Raw genomic sequence first — 12,273 nt, forward strand, 5'->3', positions numbered from 1 at the left:
ATGAGTTGGGACATAGAGGGAGCCGGCTATTATCATTTCAACTTAGAAACAAGTAGGATAATTCAAAAAATAAGACATCCTAACTCTAATCAAAATATGGTGAAGCCAACAGAGATAGCGAATCTTTATGTTGACTCAGAGTCTGAATTCATAGAAAATAAAACACAGGAGACATCTAACACTATTAAAGCCCTTAAAAATAATAAATCCCCTGGTATGGATGAGTTCTCAGAAGAATTTTATAAATGCTTTGCGGAAGAAGTTACACCGGTATTATTTAAAGTATTTCACTATGCCCTCTCATCAGGTGGTCCACCACTAACCTGGTCAGAAGCCATATATAAGTTATATATAAATTCCTATATAAGGAAGGAAAAGACACAAATACATGTGAAGGATATAGACCTGTTAGTTTGCTCTGTAACAACTTAAAGATATTAACAAACATCTTGGCACAGAGGATGCAGAGATATAAATCAAAATGAATCAAACTGGATCAAACAGGGTTTATCCCGGGGAGACAAGATGCTAACAATATTAGAGGAACATTAAATCTTCTATCTTGTACTGAAAACAATCGACAGTGTAGGAACCTCTGTCCATCGCCTCTGCATTAAATTGAGGCCTGTTGTTTCTTGTTAACCCTTTCATCTGGATAAAGAAGATTTACATGAAGGAGGCGCCTTTCAGGCACATCTTATCTCCTGGCAGAGAGGACAGTGCCTCTCTGGACCATAAAGACTTCAAATGAGGACAGTTGTAATTAATTTACAACCAAAGCCTTTGGATGAACTTACTCTCCCATTTCTGAACTCTCTCTCTCCCCTTTTGAACAGATAAAACTCTTCCCACAGGTCATGTGAGTCCTGTGACAGTTCACCAGGAGGGACGAACCAATGTCATCAGAGGATGTGTTAATACAATGTCTTTACATTTGCAGATTAAGTAACACGCCTGATCACTTTCTACCTATTTCTCTCTCTGTCTCTATGACTTCTGATCCACAAACATTCACAGAGTGGACATCGGACACCTTCTGACGTGTTTTTCTATGCTGTTACTCTGTCTTCTTTAAATTTATGACACATCTGGATGCTATCTGCTCGCATTCCAAACCAAATGGTCTCTGTATTCTTCCAGATTTCAGACCATTTCTAATTAACCATTAAGTCAGTATCTCACAATCTTATTTCTTACATATTAAGAAACAGTAAGAGAAGCTCATAAAATTGATCTTTCTCCCGTTTCTCTACGATTAAGATTGACTGAAATCAAATTTTAATGTTTAATCTGTACTGTGTTCGGTGGAACCACAGCACCTCCTGATGGTGAGTCCTGATACAGTTGGACAAGAAATATTCTGTTTAATATGTTCATGGTTATAACCAGTAAATGACTCTGATATGTCTTTGTTTTAACAAGTATTAAGCTGAATATGTATAATTAATGTTTAATCACGTCATAATCCTTGTCATGATAGACAAAGTACATCTATTGAGCCATGGTGAGAAACTGAGAAGGTGAAGCACGGTTTAGTTCAGTGGGTTTCTGTGAATCTTAACACCTCCACTAAATCTTGGAGATAAAAGCCGGTAAGCCCCGCCTAGACACGCCTCGATTTGCAAGTAATAAAACGGAGAGATCACGTCTCTCGGTTCAGTTTTGTTTAGTTTTGTTTAGTTTTTAAAAGTTTTTAGTTTTTAGTTTTTTTTAGTTTTTGTTTAGTTTTGTTTACAGGTTTAGGTTTAGTTTAGTTTTTGTTTTGTTTTTAAAAGTTTTGTTTAAGTTTTTCTTTTGTAACTTATTTTGAAGCTCTTCACTTTACTTTGAAACACGCTCCAAGACAGCGATCTCATCAGAAGTGCTCACGCGTTGATTTTTCTCATTTTATATTTTTCGCAGTATTGATTAGCTTCTTTTATTAAGTTTGTACCAGAACAAAGTTCTGTTTTAATTTGTTTTATACCGTTAAGTATCGTAACTCGCTTTTGAAGAAGTAAACTTAATTTAGATTACCTTGCATTAACTAACAACGGAAGACCCGCCTGATCAACGTATCCTCCTCAGTTATTTTATTCAAGAAGTTAAATCTAGTTTACAAAGTCAGAGCCTGAAAACCACTCGAAGAAACGAAGAAGAACATCTTTATCACAATCATCATCACGACTACAGCAACTTGCTGTGTCCGAGACCGTGCAAGCGGTTCTCCAACGAAAGACAGACTCTTTGACAAGCCCCCAGCGCTCGCTAGCGGTATCATCCCGCTGGGCATTGAGCCAAGATCTGCACCGGATCGGTACGGGACCAGCTGCCCTCTTCCTAAGACAAAGGACCGAGGTGCCCAACCGACTGATACCGGACGAGCTGACCCCGGCCATCGGACCGCCAGCTAGAGTCGCAAATCACCCGAGGGAATCCGCTGCCGCGGCCCCGCAACTCGGCTGAGAAAGTAGGCTCTCCATCACTCACAACAGCTGGATTCACACATGATACATGAGATGGTATATGGCTCTGGTTCTGATCTTTTAGCTTAAGAGAAATTCGGTTAGGGTCTCGTTAGTATTAAAAATTACTACCGTAATATTTAAATGCTTCAACCTAACCCATAATCTCACCATCAGCCCATATTCCACTAATAACCCATGACCTAGTTATTTCACATTTCCTGTTACCTGTGTTATTCATTTAAATTGCCATTTCATTTATTTAACCTGAATTATTTAGTCAATAAACATATTTAACCGCATATCGTTGTCTGTGCAGGTTTGTTTTTAATGTGGAGAACCGATGGATATGTGTAGAATCTCACTGCTTCATATATGAGATGAATAAATTGATCTGAAATTGATTAGAATTGATACAAGTTAAACTTGTCCAGTCGAATTTGATTAATTACCTCCGGATTATTCAAATAGACAAAATAACGGAGGTGGTGCCCCATTAACGAGTGTTTTATTATTAGTGTATCTCCTACAACAGCCTACCATGATGCTCAGTTCAGATGCACACAAGGCATTTGATCGGGGCAGGTGGAGCTTCCTGTATCATACTTAGGGGGGCTTTTGGTTTTCACTCAACTTTTCTAGACTGGGTAAAATTGGTGTATAAAAACCCCAAATCACGGATTAGAGTAAATGGCTGTTGCTCGGACTTCTTCCTCATAAGAGGAGTCAGACAGGGGGATTGTCTGAGTCCGTCATTGTTCGCTACAGGTTTTGAACCATTAGCTGGGTTGATTAGACAAAACAAAGACATAATGGCTATACGAGATGAAGGGGGAGTGGAACACAAAACATCTCTATTTGCTGATGATATATTAACATATATAAGTGAACCACCCTCAACTATACCAGCTCTGATCCAAAATCTAAATGAATATGGGCAAATATCAGGTTATTTGACCAATGAATCTAAATCAATAGCCATGATGCTCTCAGGCAAATATCCAACAGAATAGGAGGGAAAGTTTCATTTTAAATGGACCACGACAGGGTTAAGATATCTGGGTATTATCATTACTCCAATCATATCACAGTTATTTGAGGAAAACTATGGAAAATTGATCACAGAAATGAAGAGGGATTTGGTTAGATGGGAGATACGACCCCTATCACTGATGGGAAGAACTGAAACTGTGAGAATGAACATCGTACCAAGATTGTTGTTTTTCTTCCAGTCATTGCCAGTTATGGTCTCTAGCTCCACTTTTCAAATGTTGGACAAAATCATATCTAAATATTTGGTAGAATTTAGGAGCCAGAATTAAATATTAAATACTTCTTTGCCCAAAGGAGAAGGAAGGATTACATTTACCTAATTAAAGAAATTATTACTGGGCAGCACAAATAAGAGCTATTATTATGTGAATTACTAAAGAGACAGAAACAGTTTGGGTGGGAATGGAGCAAAATCATGGAAAAAATCACAGGCGCTGAAAACAAACAGTTTTACTGAAAGATGGGCACCCGTGATACAAGCAATACCAGAATGTTAACCATCTCTTTTTTCTTTTCTTCTTTTTGGTTGTTTTATCTTAATGTTTCTATTTGTATTTGTATTTGTGCTCTGGACAAACATATGTCCTTTTCGTCTGTTTTCTGTAATTTGGTCCTAAAATGAGGCTGTCTAACTGTATTGTTAGTATAAGGTTGATAACAACTGCGGGACAACTGTTGGCACCAGGGAATTACCCTTAACAAAGGGAAAAGGACTATTTTATATTAACAGTCACAAAAGACTTGAAGGGACTATGGATTGGACCAGGGGCACGTGTTTATTCATCTCTGCCTTGTTATATGATATCTGTTGTATGTTTTGCTGACCGAATATGTTAAATAAAAAGTGAGTTAAAAAAACCCCGAAATAAAGCAAATTAATGGCACTCTATGACGACACTTGACCAGCAGCTTTGTAAACATGATGGAGGCAGATGAGTGAATGCTGCTGACCAAAGGACTACTGAATGGAAAAGCCAGAGTTTCTAACATTCTTTCTCAAACCAAGAATGGGATGTGGTTAATTGTTGAATGGACGCCGCAGCCTATGCCAATGCCTATGCCGTAGCCTGATGTGGATCTCCCCAGAAATGTAGGCTAACTGCATGTGGCAACAAACTTGTTTCTAACACCTTCTGGAAGTGAAATTCAAGTATAACTAAGAAGCGGTTCATTTGAGTCAGTAGGGTTAGGGCTAGCAAAGTAGCTATTAGATAGGAGAGGACATGGTCATCACCCAATTCTCCTTGTCTGCTAGCACTCTAGTCTGAATCCTGGCCTGCAGGCCCCAACCCCATGAGTCTTTGATAGAAGTAGCTGAGTATTCCCCAGAACATGTCCCCACGCCACAGTGACTCAGCTGACCAATGCCAGAAACCCCAATCAACTGGCCCTGCTGACGTCAAGCCAGACCAAGACAGCAATACTGTACACAAATGCAGTGAGAGAGACTTTTGAACTGTACATTCAGTTTACAGTCATCCTGGAGGACCTTCTGCTGGTCACGTGGGTTTGACAGTTGCACAATGGAGCAGCCAACACCTACAAACTTTTACTGGTCCCCAGTGACACGAAAAAATCAGTTCCAACACTGTTACAGGTTACTGGTCACATTAAAAGTAAAAGATGGATCAAGTGATTTTTTGCAGAACTAAGACTGCGAATTTTGATGTATCACAATTATTTCATTTGGTCAATCCTGTTGTGGAGTGAGATGTCATAACACATTTTACAGCTTACCAATTCAAAACAAAACATAAATTAATATTACAATACAATTCAAATCTGACCTTGCAGATAGAATGATTGGTTACACAGTACAGTATTTTTAAATCTTTAACTGAATTTTGACAATCAGGTTCCAAAATATGACTTGACACCAATGTTGAATCCAAAAACCTAGAAACTAGATCACAACAGTGGGTTTTGCACATGCTACATTAATATATTCTCTATGTAAGAAAAGTGTAGATAAATAGTTACAAAGTTAGCAAGATGTGAACCACAACACCCCCTTATGGTTGACATGGATCATTTTTGGCGGTTGAACGACTTCTCCCTTTTACTTCGTACCTAGATAATATACTGTAATACAGTCTAATAACAGAAAACGTGTTGTCTTTCCAAGTCCAGAATTGAACTTGGAGTTCGAATAATTTATATGGCATGAAAAAAAGCAAGATAATCATAGTGCTTTACTCACATGATCACAGATGAATGAAAGGCAAATGCAGCCCCACAATTTGAAAATAATCCAAAAAAGAAATTCCAAAATGCTAATGACCCCAAGCGTTTCCATTACCCCCACAATACTAAAGTGTCATTAGTGCTCTCAGAAAAGGATAAGGAAAAGCAAAAATCCATGGTTGGTTGAGTCCAGAGGTAACGGCGCAGACATTTGTCTTCAACTGTTGTTTAATGTGCGAATATTTAGTCAGACCCTTTGGTTTGGAGATGAATGTTTCTTCAGTTGCTGTATCCAGTTGCATCACAGTCAGAGACTCTGGTAAAGACAACCATTACATTTTGGAGATGTATTGGCAGGTAAGCACATACTCATGCAGTTTTATCAGGCAGAACAAAATGGACATGCAATATTCACAGTTCAGAGCAAAACATCTTTATTACATCTTTTTGGTTATCCTCTGTCACCCACGTCTTTCACTATACACATTGAAATAACCTTACAATCATCCTCAGTAATCATAACACATAAAGCCCTTTCATACTGGAGGTTACAAATCTAGTGGAGACTTGTCTTATGTCCAGAGAGCCTTTCAGGCTGACAAAGTCTATTTATGCCCAGTAGAGAGCAGCACTGATACATATGGAGTACCACAACTCTTCATCATTGCTCTTTTGATGAAGTTCATGGTCCCATATCCCTTAAGAGGGAAGACAATTTACATCAGCAGTGAGAAAGACTGGCTTGTCAATGAGACGGGGCATTCAAATCAAGTGAAAAATGGGGCAAAAATAAAATCCACGAGGTGATCTATGTGATCTATCTATCTCTGTGAAGAAAACCATTAGCAGGATTAATGTAGCTACTGAGACCAGGGCCAGTGTCAGAAAAACTGAAGTCCCCTAACAACTTTCTGAAAATGAACCACTACTAACAAACTCAAAACAACTATGACTTTTCCAAAATAATTGTGATGTGATTCATGATTATTGTAAATGATCATTCTTGCATCACAATTTTCATTTTTACTGTAAAAACTATTAAAATCATGATGCTGTGACAATTGTTGCAGTCTGTACCAAACAAACTTATGGAGAAAAAAATGTGTAGGCCAAGACATCTCTACAGCATTACAGTACTTCCTTACAATGCTGTTTGGCACACATTTCACTTCAAGAAATCAAAAACATTGCAGCATCTGTGATTATATTGGATATTTGTTATATTGCATTTTCGATAATATTTTGATTAATTGTGTATGAAACCCATTACAGTTTTGGTCATGGGTTTCATATGTTTTCTGTAATAAACTTCTACATGCAAACATTTCATCAGATGGGGGACCCAGGGACAGAATCTTATCAAATGGATGTCTGTGGTCTAATTTGTGTCAGTTTAGGGGTCCTTGACATAAAGAAGTTTGAGAATCACTTCTCTAACCTCTGGACCTCTGCTCCTCTCACCCCTTCCTCACCTCTCTAAATGTTGTTGATTTCAGGCTCATCACTCCTACTGAACACGGGAGGTAGGATTTCAGGCTCGTCACTCCTACTGAACACGGGAGGTAGAGGAGAAGGAAAGCATACCTGGCCATATGTAACATGCAGTCAGCCTAATAAATACCCACCATGTTTTCGTCTTTAGCTGTAGAATGTAAGTTGCTAAAACCTCAAATTCCCCCCAAAAAACCCCAAGACAAGCCCTATGGTGAGCACACATTATCACTGACAAAAGAAAAACTGACTCTCATTTAAAGATAATGAGAATGGGAACCTCAGTTCTGGATTCCTTTTTTGATCTTAAGGCACCTATCACTTCACTTTTTGTCCACGGTGGCATATGCTTTGCTACAACCAATCTATGTTATACCACCTCTCTGATGCATTTCTTTGCATATAGTGGAAAGATAAGTTATTTACAATATAAGTAAACTTCTGTATGTAGCATTAGTTAATATTATGATTGAAGAATTGATGAAGCTGCTGCTACACCTTAATTTCCCAGCTTGGGATCAATAAAGTATATCTATTTTATTCTATTATTCTATTAAGCTAATTCAGTGCCTTATCATCAAGTCACAGTATTTCATAGGAATTTTAGCTGTATATATTTTAGATCTATGTGCCACAACAAAGTCGACAACATGGCTAATGCTTTGATGCATTTGTCCACATACTTTATTTCCGGTCTGGGCTTTCTTTCCCTGGTGTGGGCACGGCCCCTTAGTTCCAGTAGAGGATGATTTCAATGCTACACAGTATACAACTTTGTGGTAACAGTGTATGTTTATTCCTTCCCTGTTTGAACATGAAAATGCCCCTGTGCACAAAGTGAGATCCATAAAGACATGGTTTTCCCAGTTTAGTAGACGCTCATCCCAGTTTAGTAACTTGACTGGCCTACTCAAAGTCCTGACCTTGACCCCATTAAAACAGTCCAGGTCTGATAACCCAACTTCAGTGTTGGACCCCACTAATGCTCTTGTGTCTGGATGGGTTCAAATCCCTGCAGTCACATTCAGAGGTGATCTGGGCCTCATGCGACCACATTCTTTAAGCAGTGTTTATGCACATGCATCCTGGGAAACACTGAAGGACTGCCAACTCAGCTGACGTCCTCTGTGAAACATGAAACATTTGGTTCACTCTAATGCAAACTATGCATTTGGGCTCTCTCAACCCCTTAACCTGTCAACGTAAGCAGCAGATGTTTGTCACACACTGTCTGATCTGACCACTGAACCTGTGACCACCGTCCCCCAGACTATCTTCAAAAATCCAGAGAGTTGTTTAGAATCAAACTTTGCAAAACATCATTGGTGCCTACTTGTAAATTCAGGGTTTAATACAAAACATGAAGTTGTTTCTTTCCTTCTATAAAGTGTTGCAGTATCACTGTACCAGTCTGTCTGCTTCTGTGTCTAAAGTGCATCTTCCCTGCCAACATTTAGCAGCTGTTTGAACACACTGCTTTTACTGATTTCACCATTTACACTCAATTTATGAGAGAAGACAACATTTCATTGATGGTAAACATGTAAAATTTTACAAATACAAAAACAGTAACCAATGTAGGCTACTTCTTTGTCGCCCATGGAGAACGTCCCCAGACTCCTTTATGGAATTGCTGTATTTTTGTGAATAGTTGAGTTAGGAGAAACTTTATACAAATTCTTAATAATTTGGGTCTTCTTGTAAATTCAGTGTTAAAAACCTCAAATTATTTCTTTTTTGTGTAAAGAACATTGTGTCTGTTTGTACTATGGTTGGGCCACCGATTAAAAACAACGCATTTGGTCTTTGCAAACAGAAATGATGTACTTGCTAGTTGCATAAAGAGCGGGGGAAGTGAGATCTCAGGTGTTCACTTGAGACACATGTTAATGCAAGGTGTGCAACGATGGACTTAAGCTTTCCGCTTGTGATCTGATCAGCTAAGAAGCATGTTAATACCAGGTGTTAACAGGGCGTGTGGTTAAGGCTCTGTGAGGAGAGAAAGTCCACATTTTCTGTCACCATTAGCTACACATGTAATGTTATTGTTTCAGGAATTATTAATTTTAGAAATAAAATCCAATTATATATCCTATCATGTCACCTGTGCACCCACACTGCAATGAACCCCTCAATAATGACTGTAGTTTACTGATGATACCTTTAAGTAAACTGTAGTTCAGTATGCCAATATACAAGATTACCAGGGTCAATTATGAGTATACAGTATGTTGAGATACAAAATGAGGCATTTGTTTCAGTACTAGAATAGAATAAAATAAAATAAAATAAAAAAGCAAATGTAAAATGAGAGTATGTGAATATCTTAAAAAGCTCAAATTCTGCAACTGTTCATTCAAAAACCAAGGTGCTGTTGAGCAAGGCACTTAACCACCAGCTGAACCTGCAGACACTCTCAGTAAAGGTCTGTTATTGACCTGGACCTCTGAAACCTGATGGCCTGACATAAAGCAGGTCTTCGTAGCTCACTGGTCTGGGTAGGGTCTGAAAGAGTGTTGTACTTTCAAAATGATCAGGTGTGGACAGTCCTCAGTTACATTCTTAGGAGGTTTTTACAGCAGTTCCACTCACCGCCTGCCGCTCATTCCAAGTTTTATTAAGTTTTCTTGCAATGCCAACATATTGTTCTGCATTCATAAAACTTTTTGCTCACACCTTGCTTAACCATGTCATGTGATCTGCTATTCAGTACACAGACATTACTGTGACTACTATCACCACTGACTATCCATGCAATCATATTACTACAGTTCAGCACACTGGACACACAGTCCAGCCATATATGAGCTGTTTCCACCTAGTCTTGTTGTTGCCTTCTCTTGCCTAGTTTGACAACTTTGATGATGTGTTCTGTGATGTTGGCCTGTTAAAGCACAAAGCACTCCTCTGTGCACAAGTGCAAAGATGGAGAAATGTAAAAGAGAAAATAAGTTGTTGGTTCTGTCATGTGAATGATGTCCAACATGTAGTCTGGCTTGTCATGGCAAGAATTTATGAATTGATGACTGCCTAATCTGACACAGTGACTGTCTCACAAGACTAAAATATCCTATAGCACAATCCTGGCATAAATCTTTTTTGGGTATATAATTCCAGGGGCCAACATGAAAGGGCACGATTCCAAAACGTTGAGATGCTCTGTTAATCTATAATCCATAATATCATTAAAAGATTCAGAGAATCTGGAGCTATTTTTGCACGTCAGGGGCCAGGCTGAAGACTAAACTTGAATGCCCTTTGATCCATCAAGCGGTACTGTGTTAAGAACCAACATGACTGTGTTAAGGACATCACTAGATGGGCTCAGGAACACTTCAGAAAACGCAAAAGCAAGTTAAGGCTCTACCGTGCAAAGTAAAAGCCAAACATCAACAACATGCAGGAACACTCCTGAGTTCTCTGTCAACCCGAGCTCATTTGAGATGAATTTATGCATAGATGAAAAATGTGCTTTGGTCTGATGAGTCCACATTTCATATAGGTTTTGGAATCATGGAAATCTGGGCCAAAGGGCACCACCAAGATTGTTACCAGCACAAAGTTGAAGAGCCAGATGGTATGGGGATGTGTTAGTGCCACTGACATGGGTAACTTACACATCTGTGACGGAACCATTAATGCTGAAAGGTACATACAACATATGCCGCCATCCAGATGATGTCTTTTTCAGGGACATCCCTGCTTATTCCAGCAAGACAACACCAAAGCCACATTCGGCACATGTTACAACAGCGTGGCTTCATATTAGGAGAGTGCAGGTACTGGACTGACCTGCCTGAAGTCCAGACAATGGACACTTTGAAATGTTGAACAACTGAAGTCAAACATCAAGCAAGAATGGGAAAGAATTCCAATTTAAAAACTTCAACAATTAGTGTCCTCAGTTCCCGAACACTGAGTATTGTTAAAAGAAACGGTGATATAATACAGTGGTGAACATGTTCCAGTCCAGACTGTTTTGGAATGTGTTGCAAACATCAAATTCTGAATGATTGTACAGTCGTGGTCAAACGTTTACATACATATATACCACAGCAGTCCCATGTTTCTGTGATGAATGAGAGGAACACAAACTACTTTGTCACAGAACATTCATGAAGTTTGGTTCAGTAATGAATTTATTATAGTTTTCTGAAAATGTGACCAAATCTGCTGGATCATAAATATACATACAGTAATTCTAATATTTGGTTAAATGTCTCTCGGTCATTTTCACCTCAGTTAGCTGCTTCTGATATCCATCCACAAGCTTCTGGTCGTCCTCAGCTGAATTTTAACCACTCCTCTTGACAGAAGTTGACAGGTGAAGTTCAACTATGGGCGCACTCACACTAAGCAGTCCATACCGTGCCCAAGCACGTTTGACCCCCAAAGTCCAATTTGTTTGACTAGTGTGAGTGCTCCATACCGCGCTCAGGTACACATTTGCGCAACGTATAATCATGGGTAATACACCGCCTTGCATAATCAAGATATCCTGGAATGTGAGAGGGCCGTCTATGACCAAACCACACAAAATAAACCACAAAAAAGTCAGCAAAGTCAAGTTCTCTGTGTTGTTCTCCATTGTTCTGCGACTGTGCTACGACGTGATTACATACAAGATGTACAAGAGGTAACCGTGTTAAGGACCGGTTTCGGCTGGAGCAATGTGAGTGCAGGCCAGCGGGGGACTGGGGAGCAGGGACAATGGTGTTTTGGCACAATACGGAGCAACTTGGCCAAGTGTTAGTGTTCCCTAAATTTGTTGCCCTCCTGGCACAGACTTGTTTCTTCAGCAGTCCACATGCTCTCCATGGGTTCAAGACAGGATTTAGAAGTCCATTCCTTTACCACTCCTGATGTGTGTTTGGGATCATTGTCCTGTTGGAACACCCAACTGCACCCAAGAGCCAATCTTCTGCTGATGGTTTGAGGTTTTCCTGAAGAATTTGGAGATAATCCTCCTTCTTCATCAATATTTGATTCTTGTGACCTCCAGAAGGGTTTTTCTTTGTCCATGTGATCAGCAGCAAACTTCAGTCCAGCTTTAAGGTGCTGTGTCTGGATCAAGGGCTTCTTTCTAACACGGCAGCCTCTC

The sequence above is a fragment of the Pagrus major genome, chromosome 7 (assembly GCF_040436345.1).
Source record: "Pagrus major chromosome 7, Pma_NU_1.0".
Lineage (NCBI taxonomy): Eukaryota > Metazoa > Chordata > Actinopteri > Spariformes > Sparidae > Pagrus > Pagrus major.